This window comes from Danio aesculapii, chromosome 6 (assembly GCF_903798145.1).
Source record: "Danio aesculapii chromosome 6, fDanAes4.1, whole genome shotgun sequence".
Classification (NCBI taxonomy): domain Eukaryota; kingdom Metazoa; phylum Chordata; class Actinopteri; order Cypriniformes; family Danionidae; genus Danio; species Danio aesculapii.
Window position 1 is genome coordinate 17,852,304 of NC_079440.1, and position 13,472 is coordinate 17,865,775.

Consider the following 13,472-nt stretch of genomic DNA (forward strand, 5'->3'; position numbering starts at 1 on the left):
TTGCCGTGCTGTCCATCCTGACAAGCACGTGTTTCCCTTCTAGCACCAGTTAAAAACGACGTAGCGTGAAATACACTTCCAACAGCTCCAGGCAGTTAAAATGCCAATGCAACCAGGTTCCTTCCATGGACCCACAGCTGCATGCCCGCAACACACGGCCCCCCAGCGTGTACTGAAAGCATCCATCGAAATGATGACATGCTTGGACACTTGTTCTAGAGGCCCGCAGGCCTGTAGAAATGCAGGGTCCATCCAGAGGCTTAGGGCGCGGCGACACTGCAGAGTCACAGTCACCCGGTATGCACTCGTGTGCTATGCGTGTCTTGGAACCCAATGGTGAAGCTAATGCTGAAGCAGTCTCATTTGGAGCACCTGACCAGCGAGACAGCAGCTGTGGATGCCATATGCTCCAGGAGCCTCTAAAATAATACCATTGGGACCACAGTTTTCCTTCAAACTCTCTCAGACAGGTCAGCATCAGCTTGCCCAGAAAGCACTCAGTCATAATGATCGACTCCAGCTCCAACCCGAGAAAAGAGTTGCTCTGCAGGGGGGCGAGCTTGCTCTTTTCTCGGTTGAACTGAAGCCCCAATAGGTCGAAGTGCTGAAGCACCCTGTCTCTGTGCATAATCAATTGATCCCGCGAGAGCACTAAAATAAGCCAGTTGTCGAGCTAAATGGGTATGCAGATGCCTGCGAGCCGAAGGGGCGCTGGGGCACGAGCTTGGTGAAAACCCATGGAGACAGCGAGAGCCAGAAGGGGAGGACTTGTCCTGCCAGGCTCGACCTTCGAACGCAAACCGCAGAAACTGACGTGACAATGAAAGTACGTGACATGAAAGTTCATGACGAGACATGAAAGTACGCGTCTACTGCTGCAGACCCATCCCGAGGGCGAACGCACCAAAGGATGCACTTTTGCATAAGCATTCTGAACAGCAGCCTGTAAAGGTAGCAGTTCAAAACGAGCAGATCTAGGATTGGCCGTAGCTCACCGCTCTTTTTGGGTATGATGAAGTACGGACCGCAAAACCCGCTCTCCATCTCTATCAAGAGCAAATTCTCTCTTCTCCAAATGGCCTGTCTCAGGGACTTTTTGTGGTCCTTTTACCAGACTTAGCGGCACCCTGGGGCGGGGGGGGCGCTGGTTGCCTGCGAGATGCTCGACCCAACCGATTAGCCAGATGCACAGGTGAGAGTGGCGGAGCAAAAGCTGAAGGCGAGCGCCCTCAGTGAAATGCAGTGGATGCGGATGGCTCGACAGGGGAGCGATCGTATGATCCCACCAATAGAACCTGTCGCCTCCGACTGCTCCTACACCGACATGAATTCCTGGGCGAATTCACCGATGGTATCGCCAAACAGGCTAGCCTGGGATATGGGTGTGTTAAGAAAATCAACTTTGTCAACATCACGCATATCAGCCAGGTTTAGCCAGAGGTGGCGTTCCTTGACCACTAATGTGACCATCGTCCTTCCCAGGGTACACGCAGCCGACTTGGTGGTATGCAGAGCACAGTCGGTTATGGTGCAGAGCTTATGCTCAGGCCTGGGTCGAAACCATTCTCATGCAGCTGGGCCAGCACCTGCACTTGGTAGCGCTGGTAGGTGGCCATAACATGCATGGTGAGGGCGGAGGAGCACAAAGTGCGTGAGCTTACTGTGAACTTCCGGGAGGAAGGGGACGGGAGGCTTAGAAGGTCTTGCCGTCTTTACATCCTCCACTTAATACCCTTCAGGCCCACGGCCACCCCGGAGGGTAGGAGCGGGTTCGCATCCTTATCAGACAATGACAGCCCATCCTCCGATGCCATCTGACATCTGATCCTCGGTGTCATCAAGTGAGAGGGCGACCACCTGAGGATTGAGCACTTTTTTCACTTGAAGCTTGGATGGAGTGCGTGGAGGAGCGAGAGATCCGGGTGGCGGATTTACTTCCACTGTGACCCTCAGATCTGCCCGAGTGCCAACCGTGGTGTGGGGGAAAACTGGGGTGGGACACGATCTTAACTGCGCAACAGACATGCCATCGCAGTGATGGCATGCACTGCCCGCGAGCACCGCATCAGCATCCTGGACCCCCAGACATGAAACACAGTGCTCGTGCCCATCATTCGGGGACAGGAAACCACCACATCCAGAAACGCACGGTCGGAGCGACGTCTTGTGAAGCTTCACTTGGAGAAAACCCCCAAAGACTCTCTCAGAAGCTTAGTGAAAGGCTCTGAAAGTGAAAAGGATGTCTAACGTGGCGTGAGCTGCGTCTTTATAACAAGTTTAATTGAAATTGACGCCAGCTGTACATGCTGACGCCACCAACTCATTGGCATTTTATTGGCCCGTTTTTATACTCTTTCAGATGATTGGATTCTGACGAAATCCCCATAGTGGGAGTTTCCACATAGCATTGAAGTTCCCCTCCCAATGGAAAACATAAGCATTACTAATGCAGGCAAATGAAACCTTTGAAATTGTAGAGATTTTCTCACTATGATTTTCTAACCTTGCTCACTATGCTAATGCAAGGCTAAGTACAGTATATAAATACAAATACACAGTACTAAAGATAAAAACTACACTGTAAAAAATTATACGATCAATTAGTCCTGCCAGCATATGTTTATAGTTCATTGTAACCTATTAAACCAAATTAATAATGTTCCAACTTAATTTTATAAACCAAGCTGTTTTAAGTCAGTTTAAGATAAGTTCAATGGACTCATAAAGTTAATTTGATTCAGCTTAAAAATTTAAGGCAACCAAGATTTTTTTTTACAGTGTAGAAACTGAATGAGGTAATTACTATGCATTTATTTTGGACCAGAATTAAAAGAATAGTTCACCCAAAATATGTATTTATTTTCACCCAAAACGCTAACTATTTTTCAGTTGAGCATTAAAAGTCTACTAGTGACTACTTGTATTTGCTATAAATCTGGCAAAATATTTGGTCATTTTTAAACATTTAACCTTTAATTTCATTAAAATGTATGTGTACCAGTCCATTTATTATTTCCTTAAATATGCAGATACGTGGGCGAACACTTGGTTTGTGAGTTTGGCTACACCCATTTATATGTGACAGATTTCAGCTTCTGGGGGGCAGGATGTTTACACTGCTACTTTTGATAGGTCAGAAGATCTGATGAGAAGCTGAAGTGAGGACAAAAGATAATTGATTTATATTGGCGCACTGTAAAAAATTATATGATCAATTATGATGAAAATTACTAAACAATTGTACAGAAATACTTCAGTAATGGAACTTTATTTATGACAAAACATGTAAAAATGTGTTCATATGAATTTAAGACATTTTTCCCATCTCCACCTCAGCATTAAGATATTTAGAGTGTATAATAAAACAATATATTGGGCGTCACGGTGACGCAGTGGATAGCACGATTGCCTCACAGAAAGAAGGCCGCTGGTTCAAGTTTGCTTGTTCTCCACGTGTTCGTGTGGGTTTCCTCTGGGTGCTCTGGTTTCCCCCACAGTCCAAAGACATGCGGTATAGATGATTTGAATTAGCTAAATTAGCCGTAGTGTATGTGTGTGAATGTGGGAGTGGGTGTTTCCCAGTGTTGGGTTGCGGCTGAAAGGGTATCCGCTGTGTAAAACATATGCTGGATAAGTTGCCGGTTCATTCCACTGTGGTGACCCCTGATTAATAAAGGGACTAAGCCGAAAAGAAAATGAATGAATGAAAACCATATATATTATAGTCCTTACCCCTAAACCCAACCCTCCCAGAAAACAATCTGCATTTTTACATTTTCAAAATGACTTTAATTTTGGTCCCCATTGTGACACAAGTGAAGTCCCCTTGAGTGTTTGTGCATTCAGGTTTATATCCCCACCAGGATAGTACACACACACACGCACACACTAACTAAAAGAACCTAAAAGTAAGGTATCGCACCAGAGACATCTGTACCTTTATTTTGAGAGGGAATCCCTGGGATGGTTGAAGTGTGGGCAGGATATCACTGGGTAATAATACGCACACACATTGACAACATTGTGTTGACAATGAATCTTGTATAGCTTTTCGCTTTTGAACCACGAACAGTCCAGCCCTGGCAGCGGTGACGTCATCAGCGCTGGGTTGAGCAGCAGGGAGACCGAGCGAGAGCTGCGGCGGAGTTCCTACAGGGCCTGCGAACGGAGGACTGAGGACAACGAAAAGCACGCTGAACGGGATTTTCCAGCGCTCTCTTCTGCATGCACTCACGCCGAGACTAACCGGGAATAAAGGCTGTTTCCACCCGTCTCTATTGGCTTCTCCAGATTCGTCCAGAGGCAACCTGTAAAGGTAAAGAACAGCGAGAGCGTAAAGTTGGTGCGCGAGCGTGTGTGGCAGCTTCACGGGAGGTGCATTCGGTGTTTCGCGCTGCTCTCTAGTAGAGGTTTCGAGAGAAAAAGAAAGTCAAGCCGAGAAGCGAAAGTATGATTTAAAGGGCTTATGTCCTCGCATAAGATTTGTAAAGTCGCCCACAGTGAATACGTCTTCTGAATTTGCCGCTGGTTTTTAATGCTGAATGAAGCTTTTGTGTGCCAGTACAATAGCAGCGAGGTCAGAGAGAGCCGAGTCTTCGAATCTTTCCTTGAGAATCAAAGCGCGTAGCTGTTGTTATGGCACCGCGACCAGCTGACTTTTGCTGCTGGTTTTGTAAGTTTATCTTTGACACTGTGAAACACCATTTAGCAGATGTTTATCATTTAATTGTGTGCTTGCAGAATAACATTTTTGCGCGCCGTGTTAATGTATGTGGTGGTCTTGCAAACAACCGTTGCGATATGTTGAGTGGGGATGTTTTTGATGGCTGGTGAATGTGGGTTCTTCTGTGATTTGCTAAAAAGTGTTTTTTCAGCGAAGTGATTTTTATTTTTTAACCTTTTCTAGCCTTTTATGGAGAGTACCTAAAAAGTAAATAAACCAACAGCAGATGAATACTGAAATAATTTTATGATTAAGTCTATTTTTCATGGTAACTACGCTATTAAATCATTATACCATCTGAGTATTGTTTTATATGGGTGTAAAGAATTCTAAAACTAAAATGTCTCTCCTCTGTGCAAAATATCAGTATAACAATACTGGGTCATAACTGATTACATGGAATCTGGATTATGTAATCAGATTCTAAAAAGTATTTATAAAAGACCACCAATCCAGTCGCAAGGGTCGATTTTGAAAAAAAAAAAAAAAAAAATTGAAGAAAAGATTCATACATAATCTGAAGGAGGCATAAATAAGTTTTCACTTGATGGACATTATTTATTCAAGATAAAACTATTTAAAACCTAGAATCCGAGGTTTAAAAAATCTCTATATAGAGAAAATCACCTTTAAAGTTGTCTATATTATCTTCTTAGCAATGCATATTACTACTCAAAAATTAAGTTTATATGTATATAAATATATACAGTGGTAAATTTAGAACATGATCTTTATTTCTTAATGCTACTTAATATTCTAATAGTTGGATTGGATTGTCATTCTAATATATATTTTAGCATATATTATAATTAGTATTACATACAAAATATATAAATTTAACTTGCAATGGATGTTTGGGTATTTCTACAAATATTTCTGCATGTGCTTATGTATTAGAATTAATTGACCCAATTGTAGTAAACTTGACATTTTATGCATTTGTCATATGCTTATACATCATCATCATTATTATTATTATTATTATTATTATTAATAATAATGATAATAATGAAACGGGAAGTTTTAAGCTTATCTGTATTTAAAATATGCGATAGAGGTAATATTTGTAATTGTTATTAGTCCATGCTTAAAGCGATAATTAAACCAAAAAATCAAGTTCTGTCATTATTTACGTACTCTCCTTCCAATCCCGTATGCATTTCTTGTGACATTTAACACTTGGGCCTATTAGCTTTAAGCCAACTTTTTGTTTTATTTTGTTAAATAAATGCTGTTGTTTGTTCAGGCAAACTAAAGCATTTATTTATCTGTCTATTTCTTTGTTTTCATTATTAACTTATTCATTTTCATTATTTATTTATTTATTTATTTATTTATTTATTTATTTATTTATTTACTTTTATGTATCTATTTATTTATTTTCATTATTTATTTACTTATTTAATTTATTTTCATTATTTGTTTTTTTACTTTCTTTATTTGTTTTATTTATTTACTTGTTTGCTTATTTTCATTATTTATTTGTTTATTTTTATTATTTACTTTTATTTTTTGCTTATTTTCTTTATTATATTTACATTATTTATTTACTTTATTTATTTTCTTCAATATTTTTTTATTATTTATGTATCTATTTATTTTCTTTATTTATTTACTTATTTTATTTATTTATTTATTTATTTAAAAGTTATTTATTTTTTTACTTTAAACATGTTGCTTCCTTTTGAATAATGTTTTAATGCTGTCACCGGGTGTTTCTGGAACCATAGACAGTAGTTACATAGTACTAGTAATTGAGAGTTCACACAATTCAGTATTGGTCCGTTAGTATTCCCATCTGTTTTTTTTTTATTTTTTTTTTAGATTCTGTTACTCAGCCTCTCCATGCCTATGGTAGTTATGTGGAAGTGAGCATCCCTGGCTCGCTCTGCAGTTTTCTAGGCAGTGTGCATTACAGAGATAACAGAATTGGACTGCTTCTCTGAATCCTGTAATTGTCTTGTTGGCTACAGGCAGGTCAGCATAATGAACTAGCACTATTTCCCTTGGCATTTTCATTTGTGGGCTGCGGTCGATAGTGGAAATCCGGTTGGTCATACATGTAATAAGTGTGTCAGTGTAATAGGATGTTTGTACTAAATTGGTCAGTTTCATCTTGTAAGATAGTCTGATGTTTGTCGTCTGCAACATTGAGTGATGTTGGTTACTCAATACTTCCCATTCACAGATGAGTTTGTCATGATTTAAGATGAGTCTGGTGTATTACAGTAAATGTATGATGTAAAATCCATCTCTTGTTCATGGTTGCAAATAACAAACATTCAGTCAAACATTCACATCAAATTAGATGATTTTGGCTGAATCAGTCTCAATGGCAAATTAATGCTGAAAAATCTAATTAAATGATATGGAGAACGGTTCATTCGCTGGTTCTTTCGTTGGTTCATTCCTTGGTTCTTTCGTTGGTTTATTTGTTGGTTCTTTCATTTGTTCATGCGTTTGTTCATTCCTTCATCAAAAAGGAAACAACATGTTGAACACCCTTTTACAAGTATCTTTTTATCCTTCTAATAAAATAAAATAAATTAAATAAATAAGCATTCATGGCTTGTATTTTATTAATTATATAGGAGATGGAACTTGCACTTAAAAAAATGCTTTAGCTTCATTCAGATGCTTAAAAGGATCAGAAAAAATGCAATATTGTAGAGCTGCTAATGTTTTTAGAAATGTTAAATTCTGGGAGTGTGTAGTGGAGCAAATGTATGAATATAAGTTGTGATTCTGCATATTTCATATGTCTTTGCTGATGTTTTTATTTTCTTTTAGATGCCACTGACGTCTAAGACATCTATGTATGCTCTTGAAAAAGGAAAACAAAACTGTTTTCTGCTAAAATGATTTCAAATACTGTTAAAAAATATATTCTTTAAGTTAAATCATATTTTTTTTCGGTGTTGTTAATCATCATAGATTTTTAAATTATTATTTACACATTTATTTACTTTTCTATTTTACATGTTTTATTTGTTCCTTTTTGAACTTATAGTTTATTTTTATTTACATTAATCATAAAATTAGCTTGGATTTTTATTTTTATTTTATTCAGCCAGTGTTTGAATAAATAATAGTTAATATTTTTAATCCAATTTTTGAGCTAATAAATGCTTTATATCTTTACAAATTTTTTCATGTCTCTTCTAATGTTTATGTATTTTTCTAAAGCCCTAACAGGTATTTAATATATTTTATGTAACATTTCCCTGGAAGAAAAAGCTATTTTTGTTAGTTATGTTTTAATGATTTGTTTTGTAACGATCATCCTAATATAAACATGCAAAATATTTTTTTCTGATCTATAAATTTATTTCAGGCTACACGCAAGCAAGCAAGCAAGCAAGCAAGCAAAGAAGCAAACATAAAATCATGTCAGGGTGCAAATATTTTGACTTAACATTGAGCAATGACAGGAAACTTCAGCAGATAGTTTGATCCTTATTTGCTGTTGTTATTTTCCTCGCTTGTCTCTATTTTCTCCATTAGTGTTTATTTTCAGCCATTAGTGTTTTTTTTATTTCAGGCACCATGTTCGATTTTGACCTGGTCTAACCAATAGCATAATACAGGTGAGCAGGGTAAAAATATAAGGACCTATTTGATTTTTCAAATTTGCACTTTACACATAAAATAAATCAAATTTAGCACACGTCTTTGCAATACTGTACACTATTATTGCAATAACGATAATGTTTTGATAATGTTTTGATAAATGCAATGTGCAGCCAGCCCTTATGCTTAAAACAACAGTGTTGGTCATTTTTTTGCATGACCATGTTTAAAGGGCCAAAGTCACTGGCAGAGCAGTGAGAAGAACAAAACACTATTGGCTGTTTTATTTAAAGTGGTGGAGCTATTCGATGTCCCACCCTCTCCATATTTCAGTTGAGATTACGTCAAACATCAAATAAAAAGTGCAAATTTCAAAGCTCTTCACTGGACCTTTAACAACCGACACAACAATAGTAAGCCACAGGGTACTGTCTAAAAAACAAAACAAATCAGCAATACTGGAATTGGATAAATGACAGCATTTAGGCCTATTTTTTTTATAGAATCTTCGTAAGCACGGAGCTGGAATTGTCTTGACAAATATTTTGTTTAACCAAACTCTTCAGAAACACAAAGGAAAAACCGCTTCGTTTGTTTGTTTGGTTGTATAAACATGCTTTAACTTTCTTCAATCCACTAAGTGCATCTATAAATACAAATAGTATTATATTATCTTTATAAGAATTAGTAAAGATTTTACAATAAGATTGAAGGAATTCATTCTTTTAATTTAACTTATACATTCACTTGCTAAAAAAAATATAAAATATCCATCAGACCTCAAAACGCATTCTCAATTATGTGTAACAAGTCATCAAACATCATAAAGTAAGCATGATAAATACTGAAGTTCTGTTTCACCACTGTCAGTATCTATTTCTCGTGAAGAGTGTGTGAAAATAATTAAGTTCTCGCTCTCTCCTCATGTGCTTGTAGCTGTTTCATGACTTTGTTGGGCTCAGCTCTGCCAAAAATAATATCCTTTTTCTTCAGGTCTGAAACTCTGGAGCCTTGATCTGCTGATCATGAAACAGCATTTCAGAGCCTTTCCTATCGATCTCGGATGATAGTAAAGAATTTGTTTACACAGAGGTTACGATGATAAAACCCCTGAGAATTTTTAACCTGGGAATAAATTACACAGCGACCAGAAAAAAGTAAGCATCATGATTATTTTAAATCATGACCATGACAATTATTAAAATAAAATCTTAAAAAACAAACATAAACTTTATTTCAGCTGATTTCCATGAAGGAATGATGAACAACGTAAGTAAAAATGCAATGAAAAACACACGCAGTCAATAAAAAAATGACAAAACAAATGAGAAAATCTTAATATGTGTAATATAATGATGATCTATGATGATTGATAATTTTTTACATTTTCAATATAATTTTTGCAACTTGAATCTATAAATGACGTTAAAAACCTTGACATTAGCCCCTTTCACACATATAGACTTTTCTGGGATTCAGGGATCATGTGTGAACAGACCCTTTTTGAAAATACCGGTAAATTTGTTCCGGCAATGTACCGGAAAGAGAAGTTGTAACGTTAACATTAATTTGCCAGAACGCTGCTCTGTGTGAACGCAAAAAGAAAAGAAAAGAGCGCGTTCACATTTAGAGTGCGCTGACGTGAGATGTGTACTCGAGCCAATCAGAACATTCAGACGCATTCACATGCATGATGTTTATGAAAATAAAAGCCTTTGAATATTTTTTCAGACACATTTAGCTGCTAGTTGTTAGTCAGCTTATGTTTTTATGTTCATTATTAATGCCAGCTGTGGAAAAAAATTTATAAAATGCTTCTGGTAAACCGCTGTGAGTTTACCTGCAAGCACTGCGTTCAGCTGCAGGAGTGCTCTGGTGAGTGCACAAACAAATGTACATCTCGACAAGAGAAAGTCTTTCTTCATATGTTTACATCAAAGTTGTTCACAATCAGGGGTTGACATTAACACCTGCCAAATAAGGGTAGATTCAGCTGTGGTGGGTTAGACAGCCGCTCCCACTAGCCACTTTGTCTGGTTGAAAATAATTTTTTAAATTGCCAGTGCTGGCTCGTCACTTAAGGTTAGAATTTTAGTTTATGACCGTTTGTCAATATGTGAGCAAATGTGATCTTAGAATCGAGAAGCAGCACGACTGATAAGTGTTTGCATGAGCAAAAGAAAGCAGGTGAATATTGAATGAGAGAATGATCAGCCGCACGGTGATCTTCGCTCACTGACGGCAGTGTTGCATGCACAGCTACTATGATGCGCGAGTGCTTAAAAGCTCCTGTGTCCCATTTCCTTGCGTGAAGCAACCTGCCTGGAAACGCAACTGGTGCGATCGTTTCTCTTTGAAATAGACAAAAAAAAAAAAAAACGATACTTATGCATGCACAGTCCTGCTACTTTCAAGAGCTCGGGATTTTTTTTTGTAAGCAGCAGCGGTTGCCGCTTTCACTTTAACCATTCTTTGAACAGATTATTTATGTTATTAACGTTAACCGTGTGTGCGTAATCATCATTATTGCACACAGAATGTTTTTCACCGGCATTCTTTTGCTTAGTTTTTTTTGTTAATATGGTTTAATTATCATCCTTTACAATAGCATTGCTTTAATAGGAGAATAACTCTCCATTTATCTATAGTTAACTGGTGATCTGGGACCTTTAGCCTGGACAGACTGCTGTGTGTAGTTTTAGACACATGACAATAGTTCTTTTAAATGTCAACTGTTTTTTTTTTAAGGAACATTTTTGTTGAATAAAAAGTTACATTTTTGACCCATTGTTTAAAACGTGTGGCAAGGAAATAATTAGTTTGGTGTGGCCAGAGAAAAAAAATGGTAAATCCTTAGTGTTGAGCCCTAAAAAGTAATGTGAAATACTAAAACTAATTGTAATGCGACACAATAAAACCACAAACCATTTGCTCATGCTCATTGAGCAAGGTTACAACATACAAAAAAAGTTAAATTAATGAGGAGGCATGGGGACATAACCCATAATTTAAATCAAGTAATTTTAACACGCCAAAGGCAAATTTATGCATATAAAATATATTTTCCCAACAACAAAATTGTGGCTGGTGGAAATAGCGAGTGGCTAGTAATGTTGAAAAACTATTAGCAATAGTGGCTGGTGATCAAAAAGTTCACAATACTTATCCATCCTCAGAATTGTAATGTTGTCAAATGTGTAAACATTTAGCTGCAGTTCGCGCTTCTGCCTTTGGATGTCTCTGGGACAACAACAGCTACAGGAATGCTAAAGTTTTAAATAAAAGTGAAACCATCAACAAAAGCCTGACCCCTTCTATGTTTACAAATATAATCGCAGCCGTTTAGAGGTCATTTCTGGTTAATGATGTCAGAATTTACCAGTATTTTGGAATGGATGTGTGAACGGTCTTTTCTGGAAATGTTTTGAATGTACCGGTACAGTCGTTCCGGAAATTTTCCGGATATTTAGCTGTATCGATGCGTAATAGGGGCTATTGAAAAAAATGAACTGTTTTTATTTATCCATTTTTTTTTTTTTACGTGTACACTCATCACTCATCAGGAAACTGTTCTGTTACTTAAACTTCTACTGACACAAATAGTACATTTCTAAGAACATTGCCTTTGTTTAAACTACAAGAATGTTCCCTTCTTTTTAATGTGGACGCTCTTATTAGTCTTGCTGGAACATTGAATCCTCAGCAGCAGTGTGTACAGAACTGTGTGTAAACTGTAAATTATATTGTCATCAAGAAAACTCTGTCTTTATAGTCTTGTACTCTCCCCACATGCAGCGCAGGAACAGAGCAATTTGCAGCTCAGCGTGGATGATGCATATTTTATTAACAGTCTGGGAAAATGTAGCATCTCAATATTTCATCAGTGCACAGCTTGTCATCAGTGCCAGGAAAAAGTATGAAGCCCTCCAAAAATAGGCTCTGTTAAAAGTTACCGTGAGGAGGAACGAATACAGGAGCCGTGCCTCTTTGTTTCTGACAGTGCATGATTAAAACTTTGGATTTCCAGAATAAGCCCCATGCTGAGTGGTGATCTCGAAAGACCTTGAGAAAGAGACTGAACTTTGGGTACTTTCTGTGTCAAAATAATGGGAACGAATGTGTTATAGAAACAAATTGTCTTAGGGCTGCACATTATATCATTTCAGCATCGATACTGCAATGTGCACATCCGCAATAGTCACATCTCGTTATCTGCAGTGTTGAGTTCAGATTATAGTTGACCAGAAACCACTGTTCAGAACATTGTGGAGTCATTGCAAAGTTTAAACTTAATAAAGTTAAAGTTTTTATTTGCTTGTGTTTTTAACAACACACGCTCATTGGGAAAATATGCCCGGGTGTACATTTTTGAGAACTGAGAAAATTGCTTGCCGGTACATACAGATGTCACCACTTCAATGTTTCCTCTGCCGTCATTCTTGCCACCGCCACAGAGATAGCAGGTGCACCAGCAGCTTTTGATCGCTGGGTGGTATAAAAATACCACCGGACCGTTTCTCAGTGTTTCGCTGGTAATGTCTTTTATATAAATAATTAGACCTATTTAATTATTAATTTAATATTTATGTACACTAATTGAGACATAAAATGAGATAATGTCTTAGTCCTATCACTTTAAAATAACACTGTACATCTCTTTATTTATTTATTATTATTATTTTTTATTTATTTATGCCTACTTATTTGTATTTATGTTTGAACTTCCTTTTAGTTGTATTTTATTTCTTTACTTTTACTTTCCAAAATGAATCCTCATTGCACTTAACAAGTTTACAATGGTTATTAAGCTTGTTAACAAGTTTTTAATGATTAATGACTGAATTATAATGCTTTGTTTTATTGTTTCATCTTCATTTACCAGTATTTACAGCTACTGTATAGGCTATTTCTGTCCGTTCGTATCCCATCCCTTTGTGCCCCCAGGCGGAATAGTCATAAACTGCAGTCATACTTAAAAACATGTTCTTACTCCTTTAGAGTGGCGGCGGGACAAGGCGTGGTGGCAATGCTCATTTTAAAGTGTCACCCACTGTCTGCATTTTTATGTGTAAAATGCTGCTGGGTGGCACTGCTGACCACTTACCTCCGTATGAATGGCTTTTCCGGCATTACTGGTTTGCTCAGTACCTTAATGGCACCAGACTTAGTCCAGCAAAGA

General features: G+C 37.5%; 1 protein-coding gene across 1 annotated transcript in view; it reads left to right on the top strand.

The window, feature by feature from the left end:
- The first annotated feature begins 4,099 nt into the window (after nucleotides 1-4,099).
- Nucleotides 4,100-13,472, top strand: part of nck2b (NCK adaptor protein 2b) — a 109,867-nt gene continuing 100,494 nt past the window's right edge. Inside the window, exon 1 of the mRNA XM_056459696.1 lies at nucleotides 4,100-4,315. The gene's annotated coding sequence lies outside the window, so the exon portion shown is untranslated. The remainder of the gene's footprint in view (nucleotides 4,316-13,472) is intronic.